The sequence below is a fragment of the Pipistrellus hanaki genome (assembly GCF_964339955.1).
Source record: "Pipistrellus hanaki genome assembly, chromosome: 10".
NCBI lineage: Eukaryota > Metazoa > Chordata > Mammalia > Chiroptera > Vespertilionidae > Pipistrellus > Pipistrellus hanaki.
In genome coordinates this window covers 64,407,459-64,420,949 of record NC_140512.1, presented here as the reverse complement: position 1 = coordinate 64,420,949, position 13,491 = coordinate 64,407,459, and the positions used below count along the sequence as shown (strand labels likewise).

Genomic DNA, 13,491 nt, shown 5'->3' with positions numbered 1-13,491 from the left:
CTGTCATTGATCTGTCCATAAATAAGCCTAGTACCTTCCAGTCACTAAATCAGCATTTTATTATGAACCATAGTCATTGCTAAATTATGCCATGTGATATCAAGAAATCTTTGATAGGAGTGTGTTGGTTAGTCAGCCTGGCCAACTCTGGGCGTGGTGGGAAGAACACCCGACGGATCTGAGCTGGGTTCCAACCTCTCTGATCTTACTAAGAGCTGTGTGACCCTCTCAGGACACTGAGGCACTCAGTGTTATCATTTGCAGGATGCTTCACTGAGGGATCAAACCTTAAGCAGGGAACTGCCCTCTTCCATAAAACTGAGGAATCACAAGGTAATCAGTTTGAGGACTGAAATTACTTTGTGTAACTGGCAAAGTGTCTGGTACATAGTAAGCTCTCAGGAAAAAGCTAACGATTCTTACTCTTCTTTTCTATTTTCCAATCTGTGGTAAATGATTCCCAAACCTTCCTAGAAAATTGTCCCACATCTGTGAATATCTGACAGATGCTGTTATCTGAACAAGCCCTTAAGAGGGTTGGAAAGGAGAATGCTGAGTCCTAACAGGCAATGCTGTTGCTTAGATCCCCTTACCTGCGACTTTTATTTTCTCTTGAAAGTCAATGTCAACTCTTATATTCAGACAGGTGGGATAGAACCTTATCTTAACACCATCCCAACACCACTCAACAAGCCTCAAACCCCTTTTTTCCAAATCATAAGATTTCAACCTACAAGAATTAAACTTTTGTTCTTTTTTTGTTTGTTCATTGATGTTTGCCTAGTTATTTAATCGGCCTGTTTCCTGCTATGAAAAAAAAATAAAAATAAAAAAGTTAAGGAAACTGAGGTTTCCTCGGGGCTAAACTTCCTTCCAGAAATCCGAGTTCTAGGAGGGGATAATCGCTGCACAATGGAATCCTTGGACAATCTGCCCATCCCCTCCTACCTCTGTCTCTGACAATGAGCTCCTTGTGTGCGTGGTGCCCAAACCTTGTCCTCGCCGGTCCGTGCCCGGCGGCTCACCAGGACGTGGGAGAGCAGCGCCCCGCGCCTCCCCTCCCGCAGCGGGGCGCGCGCGGGGCCCGGGGTGCGCGCCGGGGACGCTCGGCCCGCGGGCGCCAGAAGGGGGAGACCGGGTGCCACTTGTGTGCCATCCACTAACTTCCAGCCGGCCCGGCGTGCGGAGGAGACCGCGCACCGGGGAGAAAACTCCACCTAGAAAGTTTCACCTTGCCGTGGGCGGGGGAACGGGGCGGGATCGCGACCCCCGGAGGGCGCGGTGCGGCGCGGGGGCAGGGAGGGCGCAGCCGCGTCCCCTCGTCGATCGGGGCCGGGCAGCACCTCTCCGGTCTCGGACCCACGGACTCGGCGGACGATCTGCACCCGCGACAGAGGAGCACGTGCCGGGGCGGGCCGGGGGCCGGGCTCCGGGCCGGCGGCGGGGCCGTGCCTCCCCCGGACGCGCAGGGGCCGCCTGGGGCCGCGCGGCTCCCGGCTGAGTCAGCGGCGATCGGCGGGTGGGAAGGGGCGGGAGCGCCGCGGGCCCGTCAGACGCTCCCGCGATCGGGCCGCAGGTGGCCGTGACCGAGGCCCTGCCCGGCGCTTGGGGACCAGATGCGGAGCCCCGCGGGGGGCGCGGGCCGGACGCGGGACGGCAGCTGACTCGCCTGGAGGAGGAGGAGGCGCGGAGCGCGCGGTGGTCCCTGCGCCCTGGCTTCTCGGCGGCTCCGGGCACCGCAAGGTAACACCGCAGCCCCCTCCGGATCCCGCACCCACCCCTGGCTCTGCAGTCTGTTTCTTTGTTCCCCGGGGGACCTGCCTGCGGTTCCAGGGGGCTGGGCGAGGGTTCGGGGGCTTCGGGGACAGGGGATGTGGTCGGAGCTAGAGGGGGGGCTTCTCTGTTTTAGGGGTTCGCTCCGGACGGCCACCTGTATGACTCAGAGGCGCTGGGAGGAGAGTGGTGTGTGTGTGTGTGTGTGTGTGTGTGTGTGTGTGTGTGCGCGCGCGCGCTTATGGCCAGGCGAGTTTCAAGGCTGCGATCTGACTCAGCCCTTACGGAAAGGATCTACCTGATCGCCCCGTCCCGCGATGATGCACCCACTGACAGGGTTCGAACCCGTAGGTGTCCTGTGCTTCACCCTGCTCGGTCTGAATTGCGTGAGGGTCCCTCCAAGGGACAGATGTTTCTGGGAAGGGCTGAAGTCTGCATTTCTGGCAACTACACGGGACCTGCGATCCATCAGGTTCAATTCATTGTACCTTCGCTCTTGGCTGGGGCTCAGCGGAGGACAGCTATCTTATTAGGTAAACAGGTTGTAACCAGAGGTCGGATAGACCGGCTCGTACTGGCCTGATCATGAAAGCACGAATGAAAGTATTTTCACTGACCATGGCCGGTGCAGAATTTACCACAAGGTGTGGTTTCCCGTCTCATACCTTTATGTTTCCAAAGAGCCGTTTGCAGATCTGGCAGTTGAGGAGGATTCTGGGGGCTCATGCATGGATAGCTGCCCGCTGTGTTTTACCTTATCACACTTTGTGTTCAAAGGAGCGCTGGGCGGAATGAAATATTGTCACCTTTCTTAGGCAAAATAATCAGGACACTTGAATGGCCAAATTAAGATGGTCAGTGGCTATGGTAAGATTGTGTAATCTGACATTGGAGAGATTATATGCTTATCTGGACCCTCTCCTGAGTTTTAGGAAGGCTGTTCACGTATTGTAGAGTTGGGTTAGAGGTTTATTCTGTTGTTTCTGTCAGCCAGACACATGCGAATGGATTCAGAGAAACGTTATAGTCTTTTTACAGCTAAACGGGTATAGCTGATTAATGACTTTTTTCTGCTTGAAGATGATCTGAAAGCAATGTACATCATGTTTCTCTGTGCTGCTAGGACATAAATTGTGCTTTTATGTGAACTGTAAGTGTTGCCCGGGTTATTTACAGGTACAAAGCTTTCCTTTCCAGCTCTGAGTGGGTTGGGTGGGCTTTGTGTTAACATTTAAGCTTCCATAATGGAACAGAAGTGAGGTGGTTTGGTTCCAACCGTGTACTATAAGACTGGGTGTATTCAGTGTTCATTCCTTTTGAACTGCTGAATGACACAGGTGAGATTTACATCCCTCGTAAGAAATGTTTATAGTACCAGAAATGTGTCTGAGTGCCTATAAAATATACTGTTGTTTTTAAAACTCTTTTCAGGTTTCACACTTAACGGTGCATACATCTCTGGTTATGAACCTGAAAATAGCTTTATTTTTACCGAATGTGATTTATGGTATATAGAAGATGGTCTGCTGACTACGGCTGTTTCAAAGACTGCTTTGTTCTTACTCTGTCACAAATAGGGGTTTACATTCGAGGTGCCTTCAGAATTGGGGAATGAAGGTTAAAGCTTAGTGTATCTGAGTGATAAAGATGTATAAGATTAACCACAGCCAGTCAATATGAAAGCACATAACTGGAATCTTCATGACTTCTAAACCTACAATGAAAAAAATGACACTTTCTGAGCAGGAAAAACACCCCTCTTACAAATTCCATTTAAGACCTTCTAAGCATATGTTCCACTATAATCTTACATTTTTAAAATGTGTTTACATGAGGATTAAACTAAGAAATGCATTTCAGAAATCAATTTCCTCAGCTGTTGTTTTTGTTTGTTTGGGTTTTTTTAGTCCATAGCATTAGTCTTATTTTTCCTTTACAAATCTATACAGTAACTTCAAATAAACTTTTTCTCAAATGCGGTCATGTCAAGATAAAGTGATAATTCAAAAAGTCTAACAGCCTCTCAGGACCACAGCGGTGGCTGCACCAGTGCCGATGGTGAGGTGCCTACCATGAGTGCACAGCTCCCTGCACATCAGGCCATCTCCCCTCCTTCTGCCCCTTTCCTCCTCTTCCCTTTCCCTCCGTTTGGTCAGAGGCGCTTCCACGCCCTTGGATGCCCCATTTCTCCATTCTCGTGGCTTCTTTGTCACTGCCATTAGGTTTAATGCTCCTCACAAGAACATCTATGTTTTCTTTTTCCCGTCATCCCTAATATTTTCCTTGAGCTGCTGTGTTTGTTCATGGCACACCCTGGTTCCTCATTGTAGGGAGGAAATATGCAGAAATTCAAGTGCCAGGGAGTTCACCTCACTGGTGGATGTTGAAACTGTTGTCTTTGATTCTAGCCCTCAGGACATAGTTTCTTCATGAGCGTTGCTCAGAGCAAAATAAATACTCCTCTTAGTAATAAATGGTAGATGTACTGACTAAGGTCAATTCAGCATCGCTTGAGTTAGCAGGCAAAGTTGCTGTCGGGCCCACATTTCTAAAAACAGCTAAGAATGGTATATAGAGCATCATACGTGTTTGGTAGTAAGGGAACATTTTTTAAAAGGAAGTGAGGCCCAGCTGGTGTTGCTCAGTGGTTGAGCATTGGCCCATGAACCAAGAGGTCACTGGTTTGATTCCCCCAGACTGGGCACATGCCTAGGTTGGGGGCTTGATCCCCAGTGCGGCCGGGGGGGTGGGGGGGAGGAGGATGGGGGCAGCCAATTAATGTTGTTTCTTTCTTATCAATGTTTCTAACTCTGTCCCTCTCCCTTCCTCTCTCTGTAAAACTCAATGAAAACATTTTTTAAAAAAGAAGAAATTAAATCTCTGTCCCTCAAAGAGTTTACAATCTAGGTATACAGATAATTAACACATAAAATGGAACCAAGATCCATATTATTAAGGAGATATCACACAAGAATGACATGGTTAGAAATCATCCCATTTGCTATTAAATGCAATTTTAGTTTTTAGTCAAAGGATTGGAACTTAAAGACCCCTTAAAATTTTCAAGCTGCTATATCATCTTTCTGATAGTACAACAACCTTCCAAGGTAGACAACATCTTAACTTGCCCATATAATAGACAACAAAACTGTGCAGGAACCTGGCTCCCATGGCTGTCTGAACACCACCACATAGCATCTGCCCAGTCACCAATGGAGGTAAACTTTATGAAGCATTTCCACAGAAATAGATTGGGCTCCTTGGGTTAGTGATGAATGATGAATATACATTTCTAGTTTCTACGGGTTTTCTCACCTTCTCTTCCTCCAGTGTTTTAGCTTTTCTTGCTTTCTCTTTTTGTAGTGGAGCATAACAAGAAAAGCTTTGTTCTCTTGTTATTAGGTTAAGAGTTGTGAGTAATTTTGTCATCTACCCTTCTATTAGAAAGCCCATTCTCAGATATCTCCTCAGTTGTGTTTAACACTATATTCTCTTTGGAATTTGTTTCAGTAAAAACATTCAGTAAAATCTGATTACTTTGCTTTTCAAGGACAAAATGAAAAGGTATTTTTATAAGCTGTAAATGTAATTGAGAGAAAAATTATACATCTGGCCGTTTGTAGCAGGAGGTGTAAACACAGTGCAATTAAAAAGAAAAAAGAAGCCGTTAAGTGACTAATCACATACCCAGGTATACATATTTCTGCTGTGATTATGTGAATTTCTGCAAGTATGTTTATGGACGATACTCCTGTTGCTTTCTATTTCTGTAATAGCGATAGGGCCCATAGAAGTTATATAAGAGCTTATGAGCCTTATAAATTATATTATGGTCCATAGGATTTGAAAATGTAATTTTTCCAAATATAACAAAGGATTACTATGAAATATGGCCAGAGCAATTATAAAATGTGGACAGAGAATCACAGGTTCTAGTGAAAGCTAATTCCTGTACTCCAAGAAAGTGATAAGGACTTGGTCATCATGGAGAATTTGTCTTCACTTACTAGGCATAAGCTGAGATTCTGGCAATGCAGCAGAGACTAAAAGAGACAAAAGTCTCTGACCTCGTGATATTCTATTCTATATTTAGGAAGGCAAATAATAAATAAAATACGTAAATAAAATGTGCTGTATATGAGGGGACGATCAGAGCTATAAGGAAGCGTGAAGTGGTGGAGGGAAATCAGGGGAAATCGGGCGGTGATTGAAAAATTCAGTCGTGGGATCAGAGGGGGCCTTACTTCAAAGACTAGAACCCGAAGGAGAAGAGAAAACAAGCCATGTGGAGATCTGGAGCAGGGCTTCTCCCCTTCATTCCTCGGGAGTGCCACTCTCCTTTTGTTTTGTCTGGAGTTACAGTCCACGGCCTGCACAGCTGGACATGCTGCCTCTGGTTCCTTATGGGGAGTACCTGGGCAGTGCCTGCCATAGTCACTACAGTCTCCACATGAGGATGAAGTTGTGGCCCACATCCTTGGTTTATGGGGTAACGGAAGAAGAGAAGCCATGGTATTCTCCTCCATTTGCCTGGCCGCATCTTTGACCAGGGATATTGCTCCACATGGACAGTTTTCCATCTTTTCTTCACTGGGAGCCTGGCCCAAAGGGATTTGTGGAGAGCAAAACCCATAGCCTTTGTCATGGGTGCCCCTCCATAGTATACACCTGGAGACAGCGGAGGGTGGCGGGTCCTTTTTTATAGCATACAGTTCTGTCTGCGTGCACTTCTTTTCTCTTTCTCTTACCTTCCTTACCCCTTTCCAGTGTTAAGTCACTGGGTTGGATTTCCATCATCTTTTCTTCCTTCTTCCTCTTAAGCTGTCTATATCCTGTGTTAAGATTTGCAGACAGCTAACCTAAGTGGTAAGGAGGGAAGGAGAGTCTGCTCAGAGAAAGCCCTCAGAGGGCAGCGGCTGCTTGGTGTCATCAGCACTGCCTGGAGGCCCCGTGCGTGGCATGTGGTGCTTTCACATTTTCAGAAGCTAGAAATCTCTCAATGTTTAAATGTCAACTCAGCATGTTTAAAACTGTGTGGCTAGAGAGACAACATGTCTGAGGGCCAGCTTTGGCTCCTGGCGGTCCTGTTTTCAATGTTGGCCATGCCTATACCTGCCAGGTGATCCCCCGTGTGACCTTCAGGTGCTGTGTGACCTTCAGCGGCATACTTGCCCAAAGAGCCCCAGGACCACTTCTGCAAAGTGTTTTATCTTCTATAGTTGTCAGATTTTTCCCCCTCTCTGGATATTAGTTTAGCAATTTAAAAAGTAAAAGATACTTAAAAATTCATATATTGGCACATAAGTTATTTTTTTCTAAACTCATCAGCCCACCACACGTTCAATCCATATATATATATATATATATATATATATATATATATATATATATATATATATAACTCTAAACTAGAGGGTTATCTAGCGATTTCATTGTTGAATCAAAGCATTCATTTTCCAAAACCTAAATTCATCGTAACTTTATATGTACATTTCATATTTCATTTCCAAGTTCTCATTCAGAATAAGCCCTCTCTTTGGAATACTGGCAGTTTCTTGTTTTGTTTAGATCTTCGCCAATTGCTGTTTCTCTAACACTGGAATTCAAAACGCACACTGTGTTGGTTTCAAGGGCCCTTAAAAGCCATCAGATGTGTGTTGCAATCTATTTTTCCAAAGGAATCAAAGCTCACAGTTGTGCACTGACTTGTTCCCTTTAGTCCTAAAGAACTTGAAATGCGCAGGCTAGTGGCCCTCTGGAAGGCCACTGTGTTAGACCTGAAGATTATGTACTGTATTTCTTCCTACTATTTTAATGCAAATACATGTCATGAAGCAGTACACATATTAAGATCAGGGGTGTTGGGAGGGTAATGGGGGGGTAAGGACACATATATAATAACTTAATCAAAATGAAATTTAAAAAATAAAATAGGACCCGAACTTGAAAACAAATACTGAAAAAAAATAAAATGAAACATCAGTGGCCTTTTCCTACTTTGAAATGATCTTTTATTCTTCGTACTTGGAAATCTGAGACAGCACCTTGAATCTCAGGCCTGATTTTAAAATTGTACATTAAAACAAAGGCAATAATTGATTTGGATGAATTAAGAAGAACTCCAATTGTTCAGTAAGACCATGAGTTGGTTTTGGTTTTTAATATTTTATTTAATATCAAGAAGAGCCTTCAAAGCTGCAGCCCTTTGAAATAACGTAGGTTTCAGAAGGAGGAAGAGAAGTGGAGTAAATTCAGTTAGCAGAAGGCAGGTTGCCTTCTTTTGAAGCCTAATCATGTGTGAGAGGAAAACCCAGCCAAGTTTTAGGTCCATAAGATAACTCTGCCTTTAAAAACCAATTTGAGCTCTGCTCGAGACTAACGTGTTCAGACCAACATTTTAGTTCTTAAACAGTAAACCTAGGGGTCTTTTAAAAGAAATTTAATCCATGTGTTTTTTATTCACTAAATCCTAAATCATTATCTATAAACTGTATGTCTCTCTAAGCTCTTTGATGTCTAAGAAATCTTTGAAGCCGTGTAAGGCCCCTTTTGTTCCAGAAAAATAGGAAGTGGGTTTTTACTAAGGGTCGTCGAAAATCTGAAATCTAAAATCCTGCAACCATGACGGAATGGATATTTGAATGAGTGCTAATGCATTTTTCTGATGCAATGTAAAAGCTATAAGTATTTTTAAAGACCAGTCCTGTTCCGTTATAATCCTTACTAACTCCAAGGACGTTATTTTGGCATAACTCCTCTTTCTATTGTAATGTAAAATATTATATATATATATATATATATATATATATATATATATATATAGTCCAAATATTTATTATAAGTTTATACTGGCACACAGTAGGCACTCAGTAAATATGTTGTTGAATGTTACATGAATGACATTTTCTTCCACCCAGAACCTTCCAGCTAATGTCAATCTTTCTGTTCAATATCAATATCCATCTGTCATGTCTTAGAATGAGATCTATTCTGAGCTAGTGACCTGGTTCGACAAATTTTTAAAATAAGCCATCTAACTAAATGTATGACATTTATTGAAATTCATTCTGTACCATGAAGCAACTGCTTTTGCAACAAAATGCTGAAAATAGGAAGGAATTTTAGGCTAATTTGATTAAGTATTCAGACTTACCATATGCTTTCTGAAAATTGATCTCCCCCCCCTGCTTTTAAAATTCCTGCTATCCTGCCTTTCACCTTGATATGCTTATTGATTGAAAACTATGCACAGAAAGGGCAGGTTATTTGTATCTATAAGCAAAAGCAGCAAGTTCAAACAGGCTTGGAAAACATGATGCTTTAATCATAAGTTATCATAAGGGACACTGAGCAATAACAGTGGTGTTGGGGCTTGCTCCAAATTACTTAAATGACACTTCTTTGAACTCTATTGTGTGGAGAACACACCTTCTTACTCTAGTTATATTTCCTGTTTGTGAGTCTGTGCTTTCTGGTAACTAGACTTCCCGTAGGGACTCGTCCCAAATATGTAACTTCAAGAAAAGTTGAAAAGTACATGGCTAGAGTATTAAAGCTATGGAAACAGCAACTCCTTCTGTCTCAAAGAAAGAATGAATTTAGGAGGCGCAGTAATGAAACCAGTACATTGAGATCTTTTTATTATATGATGAATTTCTGACAACGCATCACATTGGGTCCCCAGAAAATTTTCCCTGGTCAAAAATGTCTTGTATCTGTGTGACACCAAGCTAATGTCAATCTTTCTGTTCAATGTATACAAACACATTAATATATAATTATTAATAATTATAAATTAATGTGTTATTAATGTGTTATTAATGTGTTAATAACACCATTTTCCTTTCTTTCCCCATCAAGATATAAGAAATTGCCAAATTCTGGAAGCCAGAATTTGGCAATTTCTTATATCTTGGTGGGGAAAGAAAGGAAAATGGTGTTATTATGTTTTGAAATGGAGATTGTCTTAAGTGAACCTGAAGGTTCCCGAATACATATATCATCATTAAAGCTTGTTTGGAAATTTAATTATAGGTTGCACTGTATAAGGAGTAAATTATTTATATAGTTTTTGGGGGGTTTTTGTTTGATTTTATTTTAAATATATATTTTTATTGATTTTAGAGAGGAAGGAAGAGGGAGAGAAAAATGGAAATATTACTGAAGAGAGATCCCCTACTATGGGTCAAGCCTGTAACCCGGGCATGTGCCCTGACTGGGAATTAAACCAGGACCTCCTGATTCATAAGACAACACTCAACCACCGAACAACACTGGCTGGGCTATTTATTTAGTTTTGACCTGCTTAAGTTTTGTTTCAATGGTTAACCAGAGGATCAATAATAATTATATATTAATGTGTTTGTATACATTTATAACTAAACTAGAGGGCTGGTGCACAAAATTTCTGGACTCTGTGGGGGGAGGGCAGTCCTTCAGCCTTGCCTGAGCCCTTGAGGGATGTCTGACTGATGATTTAGGCCCAGGTCGGATATCCTTAGCACTGTGGCAGAGGCAGAAGAGGCTCCCGCCACCACCACTGTGTTATGAGCCTGGCTTCTGGCTGAACAGTGCTCCCCCTGTGGGAGTGCACTGACCACCAGGGGGGCAGCTCCTGCAATGAGCACTGCCCCCCCTGGTGGTCAGTGTGTGTCATAGCAATAGGTCATTCCACTTGCATATTACCCTATTATTATACAGGATTATTTTTTACTCCATTTAAAAGGTCTCACAATTTGATAAATTAGCAGTTAAATGCCTCTATATTTATACATTTGGAAACAAGTAGTTCAATGTAAGAAAAATTTTGTGATATCTCTCTTGCCACAGATACAGAAAATAAATGATGAAGTAGAAGACCTAGAGGTTTTTATGGGTTAAGGGAGGGGAGAAGTAGGTATGCTGTAGGGTCATGGGCTTGGGTGCATTGGAAATCAGGAATAGAGTGTCCCATTAGAAATCAGGTTGCTGCCGTACTAATAGGAGAAAGCTGAGTACAGAATCAAGGGAAGCTCACAGGGAAATGGTAGGGCACACAATAAGCGAAGTATGAACCCCCTCCAACTCTGTCACAGGTAGTTGATTCTGGGAGAAGCTAGACTATAATCTATCCACTCCTGAGTCAGGCCTCTTAGTTTACCCTATCCTCAGCTACCAGTAAAATTAGCAGGAATATTTAGCAGAAGCAGGAATAACTTTTAGTCTGAGTGTCAGAAGTATGTCCTTAGCTGTCTATTAGTTATTTATGAAGACTCTAAATGAAATTCTTGTTTCAGAAGAAATCATTGTATTAAAAGCATACAAATTTGTAACTGTTTTTTCAACATTTTCATGACTAAAATTTCCTAGCATATCGGTGATTATAATGCATATCCCTAAAATCTCTATCCACAATTACTTTCCATTGTGATATCATCTCTTGTAGAGGTATATTAGCTTTTCTTGTGGATGCTATCTTGAGGCCATTTCTTTGGGCCTTGAATATACAGAGTTCATGTTGGAGTGTGTGTAGGAATTGCATTTGTCATGTTCCAAACATGAACTCAGACAGTACTCTAAAGATTTGAGGAAAGCTCATATTAGGGCCTGTCTTCACTTCCTGTCTTTTTGCTCCTCTGAGAGGCTTAGGTGAGCATCTGTCACCTGACTGTGGCCTCACATTCAGGCAGAATCCCTCTAGCTCCTACTGATGGTTATCCTGGCCAAAGTGAGCTCATGGTCCAACTACTGCCTCGTTAAGACAAAAACTGCAGACAAATAGAATCATTGAGGGCCCTCGTGAGCTATTGGGCTTAAAATATTATCCTAGCTGGGTTGTTGTTTTTTAAAAAAAGAGAGAGAGAGAAAGAGAGAGAGAGAGAGAGAGAGAGAGAGAGAGAGAGAGAGAGAGGGAGAGGGAGAGAGAGAGAGAGACATCGATGTGAGAGAGGACCATCGATAAGCTGCCTCACACACCTCAACGGGGATCTGAGCCCACAACCTGGGCATGTGCCCTGACTAGGAATCAAACCAGTGACCCTTTGGTGCACAGATTGATGCTCAACCAACTGAGTCACACCAGCCAGGACAACCCTTACCTATTTTTTAAATTGAGTGTAAAACAGTACAATCAATATTTTAAGTTCTACCAAATTATTTTTTTCAAGCAGCCAAAGCAAAGTTTGTTGACAGAAAACAACCTTGCCCTAACAGAAATGAATGTGCATTTTGGACTTTTCAAAAATTAACTTTCTCTCATGTCTGAACTAAGATATTTCTAAAATCTCTTTCAGTCTCACTAACACACACTCATGCAGTGAAATCTGTACATGAAGAGCCAATGATTTTAAAAATACTTTGGGTCTTTGAAGAGGTTACAAAAAAAATGTTTCAGTTAGCAGATAAGTGCAAATAAAACCTCAGACAGTTTCATTGACAATGAAAGGTGGCAGCCTTTGAATCTGTGTCATAAGTTGATTACTTTCCAACTGGAACTAAAGAGTCTCAGTGAATAACTAAACTGGTATTTAGGATCCAGACTCTCACAACTCCTAAATGGGTTTTAATTTTCAAAGCTAGATTGTTAGTATATCTGACTCAGTTGTTTAGTATCTTTAGACAGTTGGTTCTATTAAAAAGAGAGCAGGGTATCTCTCTCGGTATGTTTTTCTTTTCCCTGAAGTTATTCCTTGCAGATTTCAATAAAAATGGTTTTGAAATAAAAACAATCAAATGCTGGCACTTCCTCTTAAAAAAGGCTTATGGATATGTGGAATTATATAAACAATACAAGGACTTCACTACAGAGGTCATGTTTATGGATCCTTTTAGTCCTCAATTTTGCCTTGCCGCTGGCTTAGACACTCAATGAGAATGGGCATATTAGAATGAGCTTTACCTCAATCAAACTTGTGTTCTTGTTTTGGTTCTTTTCCATTTTCTCTCTTCCCGTTACAATAATTGCAAACATTCGCCATTCTCTCAAGCTCTTCAAGCTCTTCAGCTCCTCTTCTTTTCGGTATAATATCTTTCTTTATGGTCTAGCGGGAGAGGGGAACAACTGAGGGCCATATAAGGCCGACAAAATCATTTGGTCTGGCCCTGCCAAGGCATTACGAGTGAGTTAATTAAATATTTGACCAAATATAGCAGGCTAATTTTTAAGTTGATAATTTTGTGTGGCCCTTGAATGATATTATAAATATCTAAATGGCCCAAGGCAGAGAAAAAGGTTCTCCACCTCTGGTTTAGAAACTAAAACAGCTAAAGTGGCTCCATATCACTCATTATTACCTCCCTGCTTCTGTCTCAAGTAATAAATGGTCTTTCAACCAATGGTCTTAATCTCACTCTTTCTCACATGCTCCATCTATCCTGCTTTCCTCCCAAACTCTTGCCATCTTTTAAAACATCTCTCACCTTTGTTCATTTAGCCGTTATCAACTTCTTCTTACAGGAAGGAAAAAAACACACACAGATGTCCAATATTCTATTAGGATCCTTCATACCCAATTACCTTAAATATTCATGCCTAATTCTGCCTTATCCTTTTGTTTGTTGTTTTTTATATTTATTTGAATTTATGGGGATGACATTGGTTAATAAAACTATATATAGGTTTCAAGTATACAATTCTGCAATACATCATCTGCATATTGTATTGTGTATTTATCAGCCCAAGTCAAGTCTCCTTCCACCATCATTCATTCCCCCTTTACCTTTTCTACCTTCCCTCACCCT

The 13,491-nt window shown here is 42.2% G+C and overlaps 1 protein-coding gene across 1 annotated transcript in view; it reads left to right on the top strand.

Moving 5' to 3' along the window:
• Positions 1–1,073: 1,073 nt before the first annotated feature.
• The window catches only part of MET (MET proto-oncogene, receptor tyrosine kinase), a 135,658-nt gene continuing 123,240 nt past the window's right edge, over positions 1,074–13,491 (top strand). Inside the window, exon 1 of the mRNA XM_084896961.1 lies at positions 1,074–1,743. The gene's annotated coding sequence lies outside the window, so the exon portion shown is untranslated. The remainder of the gene's footprint in view (positions 1,744–13,491) is intronic.